General features: G+C 40.3%; 1 non-coding gene across 1 annotated transcript; it reads right to left on the bottom strand.

Moving 5' to 3' along the window:
- Positions 1–4,433: 4,433 nt before the first annotated feature.
- TRNAY-AUA (transfer RNA tyrosine (anticodon AUA)) lies at positions 4,434–4,506 on the bottom strand. Its single transcript has one exon. It is a non-coding gene; the product is annotated as a tRNA-Tyr (tRNA).
- Between the last annotated feature and the right edge of the window lie 16,550 nt (positions 4,507–21,056).

Genomic DNA, 21,056 nt, shown 5'->3' with positions numbered 1-21,056 from the left:
CAAGGAGATCCAACCGGTCGATCACAAAGGAAATCAATCCTGAATATTCATAGGAAGGACTGATGCTGAAGCTGAAACTCCAATACTTTGGCTACTTGATGGGAAAAGCCGACTCATTAGAAAAGACCCTGATGCTGGGAAAGATTGAAGGCAGGAAGAGAAGGGGACGACAGAGGATGAGATGGTTGGATGGCATCACTGACTCAATGGACATGAGTTTGAGCAAGCTCTGGGAGATGGTGAAGGAGAGGGAAGACTGGCGTGCTGCAGTCCATGGGGTTGCAAAGTGTAGGACGTGACTGAGTGACTGAACAACAGCAACAACAACTGGTGGTGCAGAGGATAAGAGTCTGCCTGCCAATGCAGGGGACATGAGTTTAAACCCTGGTCTGGGAGGATCCCATATACCATGGAGCAGCTAAAGCACATGAGCTGAATGAAGCCACTGAGTCTCTGTGTTCCAACTACTGAAGTCAGTGAGCCTAGAGCCTGTCCTCTGCTGCAAGAGAAGTCACCATAGTGAGAAGCCTGTGCATCGCATCAAAGACCAAGAGCAACCACAAATAAATAAAATAATTAAAAAAAAATAAAGTAAATAGAAACAAGTAAAATCAAAAGAGAGAGGGAGGTCCTAGAGAGATGCCTTTCCCTGCCATGTGAGGATACTGCAAGAAGTTGGCAGTCTGCAGCCTGCAAGTGGGCACTTACGGGCACCCTGATCTTGGATTTCTAGTCTATAGAACTGTGAGAGATAAATTTTTGTTGTTTATACTCAGTCTATGGCATATTTTGTAGAGAAGCCTGGACAGTCTAAGACAGGTGTCAAGCTCTCTGACTATGATTTCTTATGTGTGTGTGCTCTTTTGCTTCTGTTGTGTCCGATTCTTTGTGATAGCCTACCAGGCTTCTCTGTTCAAGGGATTCTCCAGGCAAGAATACTGGAGTGCGTTGCTGTGCCATCCTCCAGGGGATCTTCCCTACTCCAAGATCAAACCTGGGAGGTAGGTGCTAAACTGTTGTCCCCATTTTTTGAAGGAGAAAACTGAGATGTAGGGGACTTCAGTAGCTTGTGTTCACATGGAATGGAGTTGAGATTTAAAATGAAGCCTCTAACTGCAGAGACCATCTGTGGATATAACGATGTATACAACTCCCACTAAAAGATAGTGAGGTTTTATTTTCTTGATTTTCTCTTCCTTCTTGGGAGTTTGAAACACCATTTAATGAGGGCAGAACAGGTAAACACAAATACTCCAAAGGGAAACACTGTGAATAGGTTGGTGGCTTTCTCCTCATTCAGGGAAGACGCCGTTCAACAGGTGAACTGTGAATCTACAACAGACAATAAGCTATAACACAGAGGTGGAGGCTTGGAGGCCCTTTACACCAACCACACACAGTCCATGGGGTTGCAAAGAATCAGACATGACTGAGTGACTAATGCTTTCAATTTTTCACAAGGTTGATGTGAGTTTAAAAAATGTGTATAGCCTGGTGCTTGACACACAGTACAGCTTGGTGAATATAAACTTTATTTTTATTATTCGATCTGCAATATCATGACCATCACATAAAATTATGAGGGGTTGGATGATTACTATTATAGAGAAAAAATTATAATAAAAATAATACAATTACAGACAATTGTTTAGTCTTAGATAGTAGCTAAAATCATTAGCCTATCTCTCATGTAATCTTTATGACCATGGGAGGGATGAAGACCTAGCATTGACTTTAATATAAAGGTCTGGAGAAGGAATAACAATCAAATAGACAACAGTTTGAGCTTAAAATTTTTTCCTCAGCAAAAATAGAACAGTACAGATTTCTCACATACTCTACGTTCTGAGGAGAGAAAAAATAACTCACAGAGAGAAAAGGATTAAAATGTGTGGGAGTGTTTCAAATTGGGCTAGGAAAGAAGAGTCTCCTGGTTGCTCCTTTCAAGTTAGATTGAAATGAGTCTTTTCCCTACCCAAGAAATGAAAGCATGATTTGCAGTGTATGTTTAATTTTTGCTAAAAATATGTAACTAAGAGAAAGCCAAAGAAATATTTTCATTTAAGAGAAGCCAATTTTGCTGTTGTTTTCTGTGTGGGTGGCTGTGTTTTTATTCTTGCCAATCAATAACCAAAATTCAAAGTCTTGATACACATTCCTACTAAATGACTATAACCTGTCTGGTCTTTAGGGAGTTCAATGTTGAAAGCAGCAGATTTCCCAGGATAAATCTTTCTCTAGTCGAGATGTGTATTCCCTGATGTACAACCAAGAAGTTATTTCCAGTGTTCTATCAGTGTTTAGTTCTGTTTGAATTTAAGCCCCGTTCCTTTTGTGGGTCTCATGTGAAGATAAACCAGAGCAGTTGACATGTTCTTTGCATATTCGTATCTGACCCAGTTAGCACCTACAACTGTATTTGCTCTATGGAGAATTCAAAGACACAACCTTGCCTGCCCCCTGCTTGTCTCTCTTCATTTGGATCTGCATGGTATTTTTAGGTAATTAATTAATTAATTAATTTTTGGCTCCTCTGGGTCTTCGTTGCTGTGCTCAGTCTTTCTCTAGTTGCAGTGAGTTGTGGTGCGTGGGCTTCTCATTGCAGTGGCTTCTCTCTCTCTTTTTCTATTGAAAATCTGACTTTTAAAAGAATTTTATTTATTTGCTTATTGTTGGCTGCACTGGGTCTTCTTTGCTGCACAGGCTTTCCCTAGTTGCAGTCAGCAGGAGCTACTCTCTAGCTGCAGTATGTGGACTTCTCATTGAGGTGGTGTTTCTTGCTGTGGAGCGTGGGCTCTGGGGGGTGGACTTAGTAGCCGTGGCACTTGGGCACAGGATCAGTAGTTGTGGTGTACGAGCTCAGTTGCTCCACAGCATGTGGGATCCTGACTGATCAGGGATTACACTCGTGTCCCCTGCATTGGCAGGCAGATTCTCAACCACTGGACCAGCAGAGAAGTCCTGCAAAGTGTTTTTAAAAATTTTAAACATTTATTGCCAATGTTAAACAAAAAAAGGGATATTTCTTATAAAAGTCTGTGATGCAACTTCTCATATATAATCAGTAAATTAAGAAAGATGGAACCCATGTTCTTTCATGGCAACAATTAGGGATCTTTATAGGGGTTCTTTGCCCAGACGGAGCTGTTATCTAACTTACTATGGACATCTGTTTTCTCCAACTCTTGATGCTTCACATGTGTTTGTTAAGTAGAGAAGGATCAGTGATTGGCAGGATTAATTTAAATTTGCATATTTTTATTGGAGTATCCAGTTTATTCTTAAATTTATGATGGTCCAAGTATTTGCAGGACCTTTACATTATCTATTTACTCTATCTAAATTAAGCAACCTGGTTATTTATAAGCTAAAGGTTTAATTAAATAACCTAAATATTTACATTACTTAAATTCCCAGAGAAGAAAATAAATGCTAAAATGTTAGATTGGGGGAAAAGCCTTGAATGCAAAGTGCCAGCAATGACAGATTGTGACAGTGGTTTGGCCAAGTCCTCTGAAGGGAACCAGGGCCTTGACTGAAGTGAACTGTTCATGGAAAACACACACAGTTTTATGGTATCAAGTAGATTTAAAATTACTATAAAGACTCCAGACTACTCTGAATTCCATTCCCCCTGGATCAGCCATTTCTCATTTTCAATTTGTTTACTACTTCTGTCTTACTTGCCTTGCTTCACTGTGCTTAATGAAATTATTCTGGAGCCTCTCCTGATTTCAAATTAGAACCAGACAAAATTAACCTCCAAAAACAGAACTGCTATGGTCTGGTTTCTGTGAAATGACTTAATGCTGAGTGAAGTTATATGAACTAGAAATTTGAGACTCTGTTAAAAGATTGAGCTGCCACCACTTCATGTACCACATACATGTATCACTTCATGTGTACATGTATTAGGGGAATTCAAAGACAATGATTGGTCACATTCCTCGGTAACTGCATTGTAGTGGAGAAACCAGAAGAAAAGAAATTGGCTACCAATACCTGCCGAGGGTGTACAAACAGGAGATGAAGAGCAGAGTTGTAACTCAGTGACAACGAAGCTGGGGCCATCTTCAATCAACTTTGGCAACTCTTTATTAAGGTGCACTGAGCTCATAACTGGTAACCTCTTCCCAATATCCACTTGGTAACTCTAGGATGGGATGGTAGGGCAAGAAGTGGGGGCGGGGGGGTGGGGGGTTGGGCAACAAATGAAGAATTGTCCAAGGATCCCAGAGGGGCTTTACTGACTGTCTTGTGGGCTGTGGAGAGCTGTATGATGGTGGTACCACTTTTAACTATTGACATTGAAGTCGCTCAGTCGTGTCTGACTCTTTGCAACCTCATGGACAGTAGCCTACCCGGCTCCTTTGTCCATGGGATTTTCCTGGCAAGAATACTGGAGTGGGTTGCCATTTCCATCTCCAGGAGATTTTCCTGACCCAGGGATCAAACCCGGGTCTCCTGCTTTATAGGCAGATGCTTTACCATCTGAGCCACCAGGGAAGTACTTTTAACTATTAGGTCATGGAATTAATGATGGCTTGCTTTGAAAGAAACTATAGTTAGATATCACTGGCCACGCCCCATCTCTCAGCTGTACCACTTTGGCACATGCCACCTGCTGGCCCTGATGTCTCTTTGCCTGCTTTCTCTGTCTGTGCCATAGAGTAGGACAAGAGAGCCTGGGATGAACACATGCAGCCCTCCCAGCAGCTTTAAGTAACAATAGATAGGAATGGTGTAGAAATACCCTGGCAGAAGGAGATACCCTCGAAGCACATTTTCTGAAGTTTCCCAGCAGGATCAAGCTTCTGTTGCCCATGGTGGTAACTGACTTGAGATCACACCCTTTATTAGCCTCTTCCCTTCCCAGTTTCACTTCTCCACTCCCTGGCTTTTGTTTTTGGCCTTTCTAGGATGGAATGAGAGAGCAAACATTAACAGGTAAATCCCAAATAGATCACTTGCGCTTGATCTTTGTCTCAGGGACTGCTTCTGGGGGAACCCAAACCAATATAGCTTCTATTTTTCAAAAGTTTCTCCTTTGTCTGTGGGATAATACCGTGAATGCCTGGGCTGCCATATGTCTGTGTGCATTCATTAATTCACTGACTCATTTTCTCTTTTCAAAAAGCATCAATGGAATGCCTATTTGATGCAAAATTGCTGAGCCAGGTGCTAAAAAGACAGTAGTGAATAGTCATAAGTCTTCTCCCCTAAAGCAGCCTGTCCCAAAGAAACAAGTTATGTGCTACAAGTGTAATTTAAATTTCTTAGAGGCCACACTGGAAAAAAAAAAAAGAAAGAGAGAAGCTCAATATAGCAAAATACTGTCATTTCAATGTGTTCCCAGTCTTTGAAATCTAGTGTTTGTTTTGTATTGGCAGCCTCTCTCAGTTTGAACTGGCCACAGTTCAAGTGCTATGTAGACACATGTGGCTAAAGGCTCTTGCCATAGAAAACAGCTCAGTTCCTGAGGTTTATGGTTAGTGAGCAGGAAGGAGGGGCAGGTCACTTAAGAGGCAATCACACGATAGGAGGTTGGTTACCTGAGTTGGTGGTCCCCCAACTTAGTGTGTATCTGAATTGCCCAGAGAGCTAATACAGGACGTAGAGTCTAAGGCTCATAGGAGACACCTGGGACTAAGCAGCCTCCCCAAATTCTCCAGGGGACTGGATATACAGCAAAGCTTGACAACCTCTGCCCTACCTCACCCTCAACCAATCTCCTCACTCTCAGTTCTTTGTGAAAATGTGCATGGATGGATGCTAAGTCGCTTCACTCGTGTCCAACTCTTTGTGACCCGATGGACTGACTGTAGCCCACCAGGCTCCTCTATCCATGGGATTCTCCAAGCAAGAATCCTGGAGTGGGTTGCCGTGCCCTCCTCCAGGGGTTCTTCCCAACCCAGGGATCAAACCTGTCTCTTGTGTCTCCTGCATTGAGAGGTGGGTTCTTTGTACTAGCACCATCTGGGAAACCCTTGTATAAGTGTAGAGGAGGAGAAATCATTTCCCCTCAACCCTCCCAAGTTCTTGGCTGAGTTCCCCCTGTAAAAAAAGACAGGTTAATGAGAGAAAAACAAGTGAAAGTCTGTTAGTGTGTATACCTGACATATACATGGGAGATACCCAGGAAAACTGAGTAGAACTCCCTCAAATGGCCCAAGCCACCACTTTAAATATATCTTCAGTTAAAGACAAAAGGGTGGGTGGGGCAGAAGGGGAGCCAGTTATGGGAGGGTACCCGGAAAACCCCACTAAAGGAGGACAAGGTTGTTATGTAGATTTAAGTGGTACCTTCTCCACTGATAAGTTTCTTGTGATTTACAGTCATCCTGTTCCTCCTGGTCTAGAGAGGGAGACACCACCATGAATGGAGAGTTCCCTTAAGAAAATAAATGCTCCTTGCTGCTGCTGCTGCTAAGTCGTGTCAGTTGTGTCCGACTCTGTGCGACCCCATAGATGGCAGCCTACCAGGCTTCTCTGTCCCTGGGATTCTCCAGGCAAGAACACTGGAGTAGGTTGCCATTTCCTTCTCCAATGCATGAAAGTGAAAAGTGAAAGTGAAGTTGCTCAGTCGTGTCCGACCCTTCATGATCCCATGGACTGCAGCCTACCAGGTTCCTCCGTCCATGGGATTTTCCAGGCAAGAGTACTGGAGTGGGTCACCAGTGCCTTCTCCATAGTAAATGGTAATTTCTACTGTTTTCAGATCTCCCATGCCTGCAGTTTCTCAAAATAATTCTTATGCCAAGGATGCATATGCATATTTAGGGGTGGTATACTGTGCTACTCTGCATAAGACTTGCTCTCAAATTCGTTTGTACCTTGGATGCACTTCGGAAGTATTAAAAAATACTGAAGCCTTGGTTTCATTCCAGAAATTCTAATTTGAAGGTCAGGATTGAGACCTATCCATCAAGGTATTAAAAGTCTCCCCAAGTGATTATAATGCATAGCCAAGTTTGAAAATCAAGGACCTAAGGTATGGTGTGTAACAGACAGCACTTACTTCAGGGGTCCAGTTTTGTAAAGATATTACCTATATGTATGTGTGTCCACAAGGAAGGATCTTGAAGGACATGTACAAACATGCCATTCCAGAAATGCAAGCGTGATTATAAAGATGTTCTTTGTAATTTTTCTGTGCTGGGTGTGCACAACATTTGAAATGGAAGCTAATGAAATGAAACCCAATGAAGAACACTATATAAGAGGTGGATCTAGATATATTTGGGCTTTATTTTTGGTTTGGGTTCTGCTCTTTGGCAATACTTTCCTAAGTGTTTAACTTGATCTTGATTTGAATGGGTTGAATGCTTCCCATCTTTGCCCCCTGGAAGGATGGATGGCCCTGGAAGGTTGGCTCTGGCAGCCTCATAGAGATGTCTGGAGAGCGTCAGAGGTGGCAGAGAAACCAGTTAGGAAGCTGGTGTTAGCCTTTTCAGGACTGGGTCAGATTTGTGAGCATGCTTTCCTACACTGTTTCTGGATCCCTGGTCAAGAGGGCTTTGCAGTTGGGTTTCTGAAGTCTCCTTGGCACTTGGGAATTAGCATGAGGCTTCATGCTGGGTTGGGCTGTCAGGGATGAAAACAACTCTGAAATGTCAGGCTTTGGTTTCAGATATAAACCTGCTTGCAATTAAATTAAATATTGAATGAATTTAAGGCTATAAACATTGATCTTCTCTGAGAACAGTTGCATTTAAGTCTGAGTGATCAAATTCAGAGGTGCTAAATTTTGTGTGTTTGCATACATAATCCCTGGTGTTCAAGATTGATTGGAGCGCATTCACTCGGGTGCAACCATATATTTTTGCAATGAAATCTGGTCTTCTCTTTCAGCCACTGTGTAATGTCTTCAGTGTTTCAGTTTATTCATGGAAATCACATTAAAATATTCTAAGTTCAATTTAAAAATTGCAGTACAATTAAGCTTAAACTGTTGCTAACTTTTAAAAAGTCATCTATACGGTGGTTTGATCTCTGACAGAAATGAATTGAAACCAAAAAGAAAGAACACTGTTTTGATTATTCAGTTCTTGTGTCTTCCTTGGTTTTCATGTCCATGTTCATGTATTTTGCTTTGTCTTTCTTTCCCAGTAAACTCAACCCGAAGTGACAGACTGCTCTACAGTAGTCAGATGCTGAATTTCTTTTAGCACAGTGCAAAATGGTCTCATTCTTTCAAAATAGGCTTTTGCTTTGGAATATAACACGATGAGGGAAATGCATGTAGCCCACATCCTTCCTTGAGCCTCTTGCAAGGTCCAGACCGTCTGAGGAGCTGGGGGTGGGTGGGTCGTTAGGAGGTGATTTGCCTGATTTGGGCTATAACCAGCCTGCTTTTGTTGCAGGGGTGGGTGAGAAGGATTTGGGTGAGTTTGGGGAGACACACACAAAGGAAATCAGTCCCAAATATTCATTGGAAGGACTGATGCTGAAGCTGAAGCTCCAATATTTTGGCCACCTGATGTGAAGAACCAACTCATTCGAAAAGACCCTGATGCTGGGAAAGACTGAAGGCAGGAGGAGAACGGGACGACAGAGGATGAGATGGTTGGATGGCATCACTGACTTGATGGACATGAGTTTGAGCAAGCCCCAGGAGTTGGTGATGAACAGGGAAGCCTGGCATGCTACAGTCCATGGGGTCACAAAGAGTCAGACACAACTGAGCAACTGAACTGAACTGGGGAGAGACAGGGGTGGGAGACAGATGCTCTGGTGCTTGTCCTCTCTCTACCTTGCTGGCCTTGGGGAGTCCTTGGTGAGAGACTCAGCTCCCTCCAGCTCCTACTGACAAAATATGACCCTGAGTCAGTGATACTTTCTCCTCAGTCTTTTAGGGACTACATCACCAGGCTATCATTGAGACCTGGTGCCACTGGGAGCATCCAGAGAAAGCCAGAACATGGACTTGGGCCATCCTGTGGTGGGCGCTGAAAGCAGGGCTCAGTGTAGCTGAGGGCAGAGAGCATCAAAGAAGAGACCAGGAGAGAGGAAAAATGTGGGGGTGCCCTGCTTGAAGAATGCAGCTGATATGGGAGCCCAGATAAGACTCTAGCCAGGGGCACCCAGACTTAACCTGTGACACTTTTCAGTGTTCTAGAAGATGTCAGTTCAAGGGTCAGAGAAATATGGGCTTTCCCTATTAATATGACTCCATGTATACTCATCTCCTGTATTAAAGGCAAACAGAATGAAAACACTTTTATTCAGGAGTAATGGCTTATATTAGCAACAGAAATGCTTCCTGAGCTAAATAGGTTCCTACGTGGGAAGGTCAGGGCTGACAGGCTACAACATCCAGTCTTGGGTTTCTAGAAAGATTCCTAGAAATCTTGCACTGGAGCATAACAATAAACAAGCAGTGTTTGGATTTTCACAGAGGATATGCCCTCAGCCAGCAGTCATCCGCAGAAAATCTTCAGAAACGCACGTGATGCCGAAAGAGGTGTTGCTTTGGGAGTACCTTGTAATCAGTTCCAAACTCTTACCAAACAGCAACACAGTCTATAATTTCTATGTAAACTCAGCTCATTGTTTGCACCGTGTTATGTTTCTTTGCTGAGGATGTGTTATCCATCAAAAAACAACAGTTTTGGCTATTCAAACTAGGCAGTCACCTGAAGTTGCTGGAGGGAATGGTTGCTTTGTTCAGCAGGGGTGGTCTGTTTGGTGAGACAACCAGGAGACCCAGGGTCAGGAAGCCTGGAGTCCTGACATTACTCATTGTGCAAGCCTGGACTTCCTGTCTTATAAAATGAGAGCCTAAATGTATGTTTTATTCAGTAACTATTTGCTGGGTAGCAGATTTGTGTCACGTACTTCCACAGACCTTTCTCAACCCAATCATCACCACTTCATTTCTGATTTCCAAGGTTCACTTCAGTCCTAAGAATTTAAAGTGCCTGGGAACTTGAGTTTCGAATTCTCTGAGAAACTTACTTGGTATGTAAAAGAAATGGAAACATCTCAGTTATTTTTCCTGATTTTAACTGTCAGTTATAAATATTCACACAACACAGAAATCTATAAAATAAAAACCACTTGGAAGCATCCCTGTCAGCAATAACCACAGTCCATATTTTGGTGTAGCCCTGTCTAGACCTGCTTCTGTGGAGCCTCATACACATTTATTTTTCCTAGGGTATTTTTAGACGTCTTCCAAATCCCCATGTGTTTTTCTCCCTCACTTCATGTTATGTGGATATCTTTCCACATCAATGTGAAAACTTTTCATGTCAAAAAATATAGATCTACATCATCATTTTCAATGGCTTCAAAACACTCCATTATATGGTTAAATCATAATCTATGTATTGTTGATAGACACTGAGGTTGATTCCACTTATTGTATGAAAACAAAAAAAAGATGAATGTCACTGTATATCCATCTTTGTGAATATATATCTTCATTTCTCTATTTTTCCCCCTTAGATGAATTCCTAGAACTGGAAATTCTAATTCAAAAGATACTTAGTGAGCCTGTACCAATTTACATTCTTGCCACAGTGTATAAGAATGCCCGTTTCTCTAAACTCTAGCTACACTGTCATTGGTTGTCCTTTAAAATTTTTACCAAATGCCAGACAAAAGATGGTAACTTTTTTTTTATTCCTTTGATTATTAGCAAAGTTGAATATCCTTTTTCTGTGTTTATTGATTATTTTATTATTTTCTTTTGTAAATTGTCTATCTATAACTTTCCTTCATTCTTTTATAGGAAAATATTTTCTTATTGCTTTGTAAAGACTCTTTCTATATTAAGAATACTCTATAAGTGCTAACACAGACCACATACTTTTATTCTCAAATTACTCTTATTTTAAATTAAAGCTCAATTCATTCATTAGTATCTAATATATAAATGGAAAACTTGAGGTATGTTAAGTAAATTGCTAGATGAAGGTCAAACCTTATTTTATATAATAATTTACTTCCAAATTTTACTTTTTTCTTAAATTTCACTCCCACTCGTTGTACATAAGCCTTTCTGAGTCCCCAACTCCCACTTCAGTTCCCCAAAAGTGAGGCTATTAAGATACTGAGTGATTAGAGGATTTGAACATTTTGAAAGAGAAGTAGGTGGTGACGGCACGTTATTGAAACTTGAAAGAAAGCCAGTGTGATATAATTTCACATTGAGAGTTGATCACTATGGCAACAAAGAACAAATTTTGAAAAATAAGGTTCAATATAATAGAATTAGGGGAGAAAATTGATTAAAATAAAAGGACTGTTTATCTTTTGTTTTTTTCTCAACCTGTTTATCATGTGCACGAAAACTCTACATGAGCACCCAAAAACATATTTCTGCTTTCAAAAGCAAACAGATTTTAATTATGTTTACATTATATGAAGTCACAAGAAGGTAATATTGTTCTTGTTTCTAATAATAGTGACAGTATCTCTTTGGAGTCTTTTATTTGAGAAGAAATAGGGGAATTTACAATACACACATGGGCTTCCTTAGTGGCTCAGTGGTAAAGAATCTTCCTGCCAATGCAGGAGACAAGAGTTTGACTCCTGGGTTGGGAATATCCTCTGGAGAAAGAAATGGCAACCTACTCCAGCATTCTTGCCTGGAAATTTTCAGGACAGAGGAGCCTGGCAGGCTATAGTCCATGGGGCCGCAAAAGATTCAGATGTGATTTAGCAACTAAACAACAACAACAACAAAATAAACATAGCTTTGAATTCTCTCCTTTTTTTTTTAACTCAGTACTTCCACCCACCCATTCATTCATCCAATAAATACTTACTGAGCCACTGTTAACTGAAAATACAGTACTGAGGAATTTCAAACCTGGTCTCTATCCTCAGGAAGCTTACATTCTGTAGGAGATACTGTACCATATTCTTTGAAACATGAATTCAAAAGTACCTAATATTCCAGTGTATGTATACATGATAACTTAATTATACTATTGTTTTACATTCAGACTGATTTGAATTGTTATTATAATAGATGATTAAATGATGAGCAAACCTGTATATTAATATGAGTTGCTGATTATATCCTTAGGATTGCTTCCTAGAAAGGGAATTACTAGCTAAAAATACCTAAATGTCTCTCTTTAAAAAATAAAAAAATTTATAAATGATAAAAATCACAGTTTTCCCAGTGAAAAGATTATCTTAACTGTAACATTATTTCTAGAAACACAGCATGGTTAGAATAGGGCAATAAATTACTTTTTAAAATTAGTATCTCCTGAAGTAGGTGTGGAGTGTTGAATTTTGCTTTAGAAACCAAACTGAAGTTTAATAATATATCAAAATTCAATCAGCTCAGTTCAGTCACTCAATTGTTTCCAACTCTTTGTGAACCCATGGACCGCAGCACGCCAGGCTTTCCTGTCCATCACCAACTCCCGGAGCCTGCTCAGACTGATGTCCATCAAGCCAGTGATGCCATCCAACCATCTCACCCTCTGTCATCCCTTTCTCCTCCTGCCTTCAATCTTTCCTAGCATCAGGGTCTTTTGTACTGAGTCGGTTCTTCACATCAGGTGGCCAAAATATTGGAGCTTCAGCTTCAGCATCAGTCCTTCCAATGAATATTCAAGACTGATTTCCTTTAGGATTGACTAGTTTGATCTCCTTGCAGTCCAAGTCCAAAATTCATTATTATTATTTGTTTCATAGAGGCTTTGTAGAGAAGGTCATCTTTTGATCAGAAAGAAAAGAGATGCCATATCTATGCATTAAGGGAAAAACATGATCCAGTTTAGATATTAATCTCCTTCTTTAGGAGATAAGTCCTTGTAGTCAACAGGCAAATTAGGAACATCAGAGTCCAGTGGTCTAAGGAGTCAGTCAAGAGTTAATTGTCTTACTGGTCTGTCATCACTCATGACCATAACTCCCCATGACGAGTGATAGCTTCTTGCACCCCATTTTTATCCCATAAAGGCTTCTCATTCCTTCTGTCAATTATGTTGTTTTCCAAAATATAGAGTATTTATTTGGAATCCATTTTACTTGCTCGAAAGACATTTGCATTACATTTTACAAATCATCAGACCTGCCAACATAGTATTGTACAAAATTTACATTTGCAAGAATCAAAATGATAAACTCTACTTCCTTTCATTTGGCTCAAAACATATGTACTCCAGTAAGTATTTTTCAAGGAATTACTTTTGCCTGATGAGGAAACAAGAAGGAAACTGCACAAATGTTAAGAGTTTAGGTTTCTGTTCTTGGGTCTGAATTTATAAGATTTCAGGCAAGTTACTGGGTCTCTGCACCTGAGTTTCCCTGCCTATAAAATGAGGAGGTTGGACTCAATGGTTTCTAGTCATGTCTAGGGGTCCTTCTTTTCCTTTTCATGCCCCCCACTCATAGTTCATCCTCATTTTTCAATCATATGGTAATTCTATTCCTAGTTTTTCAAGGAACCTCCATATTGTTCTCCATAGTGGCTGTATCAATTTACATTCCTACTGTATTGCTCTTCATCCTGTTCACGATGCCAATTATCTCATTGTTCACACTGTCCACACTGTTCGCTGAACCCAGGGTAGGCAAGGTGCTAGCTGAGAGGTTGGAGGGAGCCATAGGAACTGAAGACAATTTTATTCTCTCCTGGCTGGCCTGGCAGCCATAACACAGCCTCTCTCCTGGTTGACGCAGGAGCTGTAGCAGCGGCCACAACATCACCATAACAGAGCCCTGAAGGAGCCATAACATAACCTCATATAACATAATCATGATGCTCTCCAAGGTAGCCCCAAGGCAGCAGCAGCCAGGGCTTTCATGGTGAAGCTCATACCAGCATACTGCACACAGTAGCCTGCAACCAAATAAGTACCTCGTGACAAAGCAAGTAACTCGTAGCACACATGCACAGTGCTATAAGTTACAGAGTCATTGTTACCAAACATTAGGTGAGCGAGAGACTGTGGGGTGAGAGAGCCTGACTACACCATCTTGGCTAATTTGCTCTTGTCCTACACCTACCAGCAGTGCAAGAGGGTTCCCTTTTCTCGGCATCCTCTCCAACACTTACTGTTTGCAGAATTTTTGATGATGGCCATTCTGACCAGAGTGAGGTAATATCTCATTGTAGTTTTGATTTGCATTTCTCTAATAATCAGCAGTGTTAAGCATCTTTTCATGTATTTATTGGCTATTGCATTTCTCTAATAATCAGCAGTGTTAAGCATCTTTTCATGTATTTATTGGCTATCTGTGTGTTTTCTTTGAAGAAATATCTGTTTATGCCTCTTGCCTAATTTTTTATTTGGTTGATTGTTTTTCTGATATTGAGCTGTATAAACTGCTTATATATTTTGGAGATTAATCCTTTGTCAGTTGCTTAATTTCAATTATTTTCTCCTATTCTGAGGGTTGTCTTTTCATCTTGTTTATGGTTTCCTAGTACTGATAAACCTATTTGCAGGGAAGGAATGGAGGTGAAGAAGTAGAGAATGGATTTGTGGACACAGTAGGGGAAGGAGAGGGTGGAACAAATTGAGAAAGTAGCATTGACATATATACACTATCATGTGTAAATTAGATAGCTAGTGGGAAGCTGTTATATAACACAGGAATCCCAACCTGGAGCTCTGTGATGACCCAGTGGGTGGAATGGAGGGGAGGGGAAGGAGGCTCAAGATGGAGGGTATATATATATATCATTATGATTGATTTGCAAGGAGATCCAACCAGTTCATCCTAAAGGAAATCAGTCCTGAGTGTTCACTGGAAGGACTGATGTTGAAGCTGAAACTCCAATACTTTGGCCATCTGATGTGAAGAGCTGACTCATTTGAAAAGACCCTGATGTTGGGAAAGATTGAAGGCAAGAAAAGAAGGGGACGACAGAAGATGAAATGGTTGGATGGCATCACCAACTCAATGGACGTTAGTTTGGGTAAACTCCAGGAGTTGGTGATGGACAGGGAGACCTGGTGTGCTGCAGTCCATGGGGTCACAAAGAGTCGGACACGACTGAGGGACTGAACTGAACTGAGCTGAACAACAGAAAACACAACACTGTAAAGCAATTTTCCTCCAATTGAAATAAAAATCTGGATCTCCTAGGAAGCATAGGGGTTGATTATGGAGGAAATAGCAAAACTGCTAGTAAGGCAAGGCTAAACTAGAGAGAAGGGAATACATATGCCCTGAACTCCTATTCACGAGGAATTCTCAGACTCCAAGTCCAAAGCTTGTGAAGAAAGCTGATGCTGAAAAAGATAGGGAATAAATTCAGCAATTGGCTGAGGAATTTACTCCCAAGGAGCAATCTGAAAATGATTTAAAAATAAGTATTTCTACAGATGGCCAATGGTCACATGAAAAGATGCTCAATATCACTAATGATTGTGCTGTGTGCTCAGTCTCTCAGTTGTGTTCAACTCTCTGTTACCCTTTGGACTGCATCCTACAAGGCTCCTCTGTCCAGGGGTTTTTTTAGGCAAGAATACAGGAGTGAGTTGCCATTTCCTCCTCCAGAAGATCTTCCTGACTCAGGGATCAAACCCATGTCTCCTGTGGCTCCTGCATTGCAGGCAGATTCTATATCCACTGAGCCACCAGGAAAACCCTCACTAATGACTAGACAAATGCAAATCAAAACTATAATAAAGTATCACCTCATACCATTAAAATGGCCATCATCAAAAAGTACGAAAAGCAAATGATGGATAGGGTGTGGAGAAAAGGGAACTCTCCTGCACTGTTGGTGGGAGTGTAAATTGGTATAGCCACTGTGGAAAACACTATGAAGATTCCTTAAGAAACTTAAAATAGAATTACTATATGATCCTGCAATCCCACTCTTGGGCATATTTCTGGAGAAATCTCTAGTTGGAAAAGATACATGCACCCCAGTATTCATATCAGCACTGTTCACAATAGGCAAGACATGGAAGCAACCTAAATGTCCATTAACAAATGAATAGATAAGCTGAGCGCCGAAGAATTGATGCTTTTGAACTGTGGTGTTGGAGAAGACTCTTGAGAGTCCCTTGGACTGCGAGGAGATCCAACCAGTCCATTCTGAAGGAGAGCAGCCCTGGGATTTCTTTGGAAGGACTGATGCTAAAGCTGAAACTCCAGTACTTTGGCCACCTCATGCGAAGAGTTGACTCACTGGAAAGGACTCTGATGCTGGGAGGGATTGGGGGCAGGAGGAGAAGGGGACAACAGAGAATGAGATGGCTGGATGGCATCACTGACTCAATAGACGTGAGTCTGAGTGAACTCTGGGAGTTGGTGATGGACAGGGAGGCCTGGCGTGCTGCGATTCATGGGGTCACAAAGAGTCAGACATGACTGAGCGACTGATCTGATCTGACCTGATATACAATGGAGTACTACTGAGCTATAAAAGGAATAAAATAATGCCATTTGCAGTAATATGGATGGACCTAGAGATTATCATACTAAATGAAGTAAGTCATAGAAAAACAAATATCATATGATATCACCTATATGTGGAATCTAAAAAAATGATACAAATGAACGTATTTACAAAACAGAAACAGAGTCCAGACATAGAAAACAAATTCATGGTTTCCAAGAGGGAAGGGAAAGAGGGATAAATAAGGAGTTTGGGATTAGCAAAGCTATATATAAATATATGTAAAATAAACACTATATATATAAACAACGAAGTCCTACTGTATAGCACAGGGAACTATATTTAATATCTTTTAATAAACTGTAATGGAAAAGAAAATGAAAAAGAATATATATATCCATATATTATATGTACATATATATGTAACTGAATCCATTTGCTGTACACCAGAAACTAACACCACACTGTAAATCGACCATACTTAAAAAAGTTTAAAAAATGTCTAAAATCAAAAGAGACAGAGAAAGGAAAAATATTCATTTGAACCGTGCAATCACTAGGCACGGGGGTGTCAATTTGTTCTTTGGTAATTAAGAATCTGAGGCTTAGACAGATTAAGAAACTAGCTCAATGTCCCACAGCCAGTAAGTAGGAGAGCCAGGTGTCACAGTCAGGGCTTTGAGTACAAAGCTAATTACTTAAGCACTGTTTTATTATCCCTATCAGTGTCTACAAAGTAAAATGTCTTTACATGTTTCAGACTATCCTAAAGGAAGAAATACAACAGAGCACTTGTTGAAAAATAAATTGAGCATGCAGAAATGTGGCCTCCACTGCTGAATTAGAAAACAAAAACTCATTCCATGGAATTTCAATTCAGTAAACGTATACTGAGCATCTACATCTTGTCCATCTCCTTGCTAAGTGCTATGAGGGTGGGTGATGGTGGTGGGGAGAGAAAACAGTAGAATTTGAAGTCTCATAGAGGGAAGGACCTGGGCCTGTCCACCAGTTTACAATAATGTTCGGCAAGATGAGCTCATGGGAAAAAGAATGGTGCGGCCAATCAGACAACCAGGATGCCAGAGAAAGCAGTGGCAGGGGAGGCATTCAAGCACAGTATTGAACCATGTGCACAATCTGGATGGAGTGATCTGCCAGGGACACAACTCCAGGGAACAGGAATAACTTGTCAAACAGAAAGACATAGGGAAGACAGACCCACTTTCAGGGCCCAGTCTCTGGGGTCGCACAGAGTCGGACATGACTAAAGCGACTTAGCAGCAGCAGCAGCAGTAATTAGAGAGGAAAGATTCCACAGGAGGGGCAAGAATGCATTTGTACAGATCAGATTAAGTTCAGGTTACACCTATCCCTCACTTAGTGAGTATCATTCATTTCTGCAAAGCTTGCTATAAAGTGAAAAGCCAGTAAGGGAAGAAAATTTTTCATTAATTTTAATAGGAAAAATTAGAATGTGTTCCAGATCAGAGCTAAGATGCCTAATGTGCAGAGGTAGAAAGCATATCAGTTGGACAATGACACCTTTATATAGGTCCTAAAGAACAATCTTAAGGTTAATAAATACAATTTGTACACCACTCACAAAAGGTTTTGGTTCCTTCCCAGGATGGAAGAGAAGATGACAGCTCGTGTTAGTTGATGGAGGAAAGACACCATGAAATCATTTTCTTTCTGCTCCATTTTCTTTATCAACTTTTCCGACTTTTGAGGGGCCCAAGATTTTCTTGCACTAAAACTGCACAGGAAAATAAAATTTTAACTCAGAAAACATCTTTTGGGCAAAATGAAAGCTGTGATGAAGCACCTGGAAACGAAGGCTGCACAGCACAGGTGGAGGAGTTGTCAGAGACGGCAGTTCTGCATCCTTCCCACTCAGCGGAATCTAGGCAAAGCCAAACATCTGCGAGTCACCCGAACATGTACCATTAGCCTCGGTCATCCTCCAAGGGAGTCTGTGGGTAAACTCATGAGTATGGCTTTGCTTGAAATGCAATGTTGAGCAATCTATTTGCTATTTAAGTTTGGAGGTTAAAACTCATCATGTTAGAAAAACAGGAATTGGTGTTTGCAGAGTGAACCTTTTCAAGAGCCCTTAGTGTGAAAAGTCACTAAGGAACATTTCTTAACCTTGTGAAATAGGTTTGTGCTTGTGAGGTGGGAATTTCTGGTGAGATAACTAAACTCTTCCTCTTGGAGACAGATGCACTACTAAGAAATACCTGCTTCTACCTGTGTACAGGGAACCTCCCATTGTACTTGGAGGCAAACAGAGGCAGTGGCCTCAATCCTCAGAACATTCTGGTGGCCCTTTCCTATCAACATCTAAAGAATGGGATGTTTGAATCGCAAACAATTATGTGTCACATATTCATAATATTTGTGGTCTTGTGAAAAGTGTGTTACTTCTGTGTATAATCTTTTTGATAAATATCTGCTGAGGCCCTGATGATCTTGTTATTAAAATAGCACAACAAAATTATGAAGACCAATTCATGTGTTATAACAGGAGTTGTTTGGTTTTCTAGGTTGATGTGTAGCTAAGACAAATATTGACTTCACTTTCAACTTGATGCTTCCAGCATATATGCCACTAACCCCCTAATGAGGGGACAACTGCTCAAAGGGAGAAATTAAAGAAAATATGAAGTGAGAGGGAAATTCTGAGTTACTATCATTAAGAAAGAAAATAGATAAGCTAGTCAGTAATCTTTACTAATTGGTTTTTTCTTTTTGGTCATTTGTCTCCAATTTCTCAAATACAGAAATAACCAGGTCAAACCCTGTGTAGGCTTTGCAATAGGCTATTCCTCAGAAGAAAAGGGTAGTAAGTCTGCTAGTCTTATCTTTAATTTTGAATATTGCACATTTTTTCTTTCATCTCCATCAAAATGAAAACAGATGTACAATGAGGTTGACTTCACATTCATTGCTGAATTAAATAATAACTTGAGAAATAAGAGGGCTGCTCAATGTTTACTCACTCTCCACTACTCTATTAAATAATTAGTTAGGGGTTCATCATTTTATGGTTAATAATAAGGATGATGACAATAATTAGTTATGCAGAAGTGATGCATGAACTTCGAGGCATCATGAGCCATCTTCCCTACTGAGATGCAGAGAGCTTTTGAGGTTTATCTAAATTAAGGCTAATTTAGCCTGAAATAACTATGGGCAGTGGAACAATTACATCAAAGGTATTTGCATCTTCATATAAATTGTAGCTCTCAGACCTGGGATCCCTTGAGGTGTATGTATTTTTCAATCTTGACGTAGAACACAAATTTGACCCTAATTTATATTCAGGAAGACTCTGATTGAAGAATTCTTAATAATTAATATGTGAAAACCAAGACCACACATGTATATTAATGGCTAGACAATTATGTTAATGGATAAATAATGTTCTATCACATATTTTAATTATATATTTTATTGGCAGGTTGCTTCTAGAAGTGGCTTTCTCAAAACAAGCCACTTGAGCTTGTAACACTTGAACTTGTTACTCCCATTTAGCACAACGGGGAGCAAGAGGCGCATGGAGCAGGTAACATCCTCAAGGTCAAAGAAGTAAAGTAGGAAATGGAGTTCACAGCCCTTGAGCTGGAGTTGTTTGCTTAGTTCTTCTTTGTTGCTTCTGGTCTGTTGCCTAGAAACAGTGGTGCTTCCTTGCCCAACAGCATAATATCTGCAAAGCATGCTATTACCAGCGTGGAGTTTTTAAGCAGAACTCAAATTCTTGTAAATTAGTTCTTTGAATTCTGTATGTGGCAAGAACAAACAAACAAACAAAAAAACAGAAGTTCTTCTGAAACAATCATAGTTTGTGGAAGTTGAATTCTGCCAAGGTCTGAAAAAAGAATTTTTATCCTAAGGACTTATTTAGTGCCACTTTTCTTTTGGAGTTTCCTTTTCTTTTAGTTTGCTATTTATCTTTTCAATTTATTTAATTATTTTTAAGAGGTGATATTAGTATATCACAGCCAAAAGGAATCTGTTTCTCATAGGAGAGAATAATAATAAAGAACTTTGAAAGCAACAAGAATAGTACCTGGTAATAATTGGCCATTTACTAGATGCCAACACTGTTTTCTATATTGAACTTGTAAATGGTGGCATCAGAATTTGAATCTAAGACTCTGGTACTGATGTACGACCATCAGTCTCATGACACTATCTTAGAATAGCACAATGGCCATGACCATGAGCTCTGGGGTCAGTCTCAACATCCTGTCCTGGCTGTACTCTTTATTACCTTAGACATATTGTTCTAATGCTATTGTCTTTCTTCAGTACAAAAAAGGGAGGGTAAATATATTCACCGTTAATACATTAGTTAGGAGGGGTCGAATGACATAATGCATGTTAAGCACCTTATGCTTGGCACATAGTGGGTATTCTGTGTTAGCTATTGCCATTGTTATCTATAGTATTAACCAGGAAATCTCTGTACAAAATGCTTTTCAGAATTGGAAGGGATCTTTAAGTTCACCGTTCAACCTCATCAATTTCTGATGAAGAAACTGAAGTGGGAGAGGCTAAGTAATTCATACAAGTTCCCTAAATTAGATAGTGCTCAAGTCAGTACTGGTCAACGTTCTCAAGATGTGTTAGCCTTCAAGAGTGGGAAGGTGTGTGTGTGTGAACAAGGTAGAGGTGGGGATGCAGAAATATAACAAGAGATTCAGACAGGCTTTGAGAACCA

The sequence above is a fragment of the Bos grunniens genome, chromosome 8 (genome assembly GCF_055505025.1).
Source record: "Bos grunniens cultivar Pamir isolate PY7600 chromosome 8, Bosgru_T2T1.0, whole genome shotgun sequence".
Taxonomy (NCBI): domain Eukaryota; kingdom Metazoa; phylum Chordata; class Mammalia; order Artiodactyla; family Bovidae; genus Bos; species Bos grunniens.
The sequence above is the reverse complement of the archived record's forward strand: the minus strand, read 5'-3'. Positions and strand labels throughout refer to the sequence as shown.